Raw genomic sequence first — 1,387 nt, forward strand, 5'->3', positions numbered from 1 at the left:
TTATGGAGTTTCTGCTGAGTATCTACTTCCAGAAGTATAAGTAAGGAGCTTCTTAATACTGACATCCTGAATGAACAGAGTTCTATGTGACGATGCAGGGGATGCTGCTTGCATCTCTTCTTTCTGATGTTATTCGTATTTTTTTACAACTGACATCCTGCGTGAAAAAAGTCGCAGTTAATAAGTAAAATTAAAGAAAACTGAAACTGGAATCATTTAATGATCATGTACGCATACTTATGGTATCCAATATCACCAATTACTTGACTTGTTTAAACATCCACACCTAAGATTAGATAGGGCTGCAATAGGATCTGTAAATGTCTTAATCTAACACTAGTGCATAAGAGGGTGAATCTTCAATACAAATCCCCGATATAACACCCTTGGATTCCACCTGGGTTTCTAGTAGGCTATATAAACCTGCGTGAATCCTATAGTAGATTATGTCATCGGTGGTGTTTTCTTCCTCCATAATGCCTTTTGCTTTTGCGTTCGATTCTAATTTGAAGTTGTATTCCGGATCCCACCGAGTAATTGAATCATGGCGTGAAATGGCCGAAGAGTTAGATTGCATGTACTGCCTGTTGGGTCAGATATAATTACCTTCTCTCCTAGTCCATGCCACACTTCTTACTGGGTGGCAGTTAGCTCTGTTTAAATATTGTATGATTTAAATTAGTTTGTTTTCTGATATGGGCCGGATTTATCAGATCTTAGCAGAAGAAATGGTATAGCTATAGTAGATAACTAGTGAATATGAATTAGATGATTTCAATTTAAATATTACGATTTCAACCACTTTACAGAGATCATCACCTGCAAAGTTATATCTTAATGTTACCAAAGCATAGGGCCATTCTTTTCATAGGCAACGGTATTACATGTTTTGACACAAACAGCTGAAATGCATATTTTATTTAATTCTCTTCATATCTATATTCTTAGAAGCTTAGAAGGTTATAAACAAAAAATTGGGAGGACGTGTAGGGGAGCTGGATGTAGCTTCCAGTCCAGTAATTATGATTCTTGCAAAGCTAGGAAGCCACAGAATTCGGGGAGAATTGATATTGAAGGGCATTCTGTTTCCATTCAGTGTGTCCCTTAAATCTAATGAAACTCTAGACCTATTTTTATAGTGCGGGGAAATTATATTAGCTACTTGTCTTCTTCCAATTACGAGGACCCAAATAAAGCCTTGAGTCAGAGACAACCATCGATGCGTTGTTTTACCAATAGCCAGAAAGATAACGTAGGTAATTTTTACGACAATAATGATTATTTGTTTGTTTTTACGATACTGCACATAGCTTTCGGAATGTAGTAACAAAATGCTGTTTTTCCCTTTGTTGTTTGCAAGGGAATATTGTGTTACAGAATGATATAG

This window comes from Penaeus monodon, chromosome 31 (genome assembly GCF_015228065.2).
Source record: "Penaeus monodon isolate SGIC_2016 chromosome 31, NSTDA_Pmon_1, whole genome shotgun sequence".
Taxonomy (NCBI): Eukaryota; Metazoa; Arthropoda; class Malacostraca; order Decapoda; family Penaeidae; genus Penaeus; species Penaeus monodon.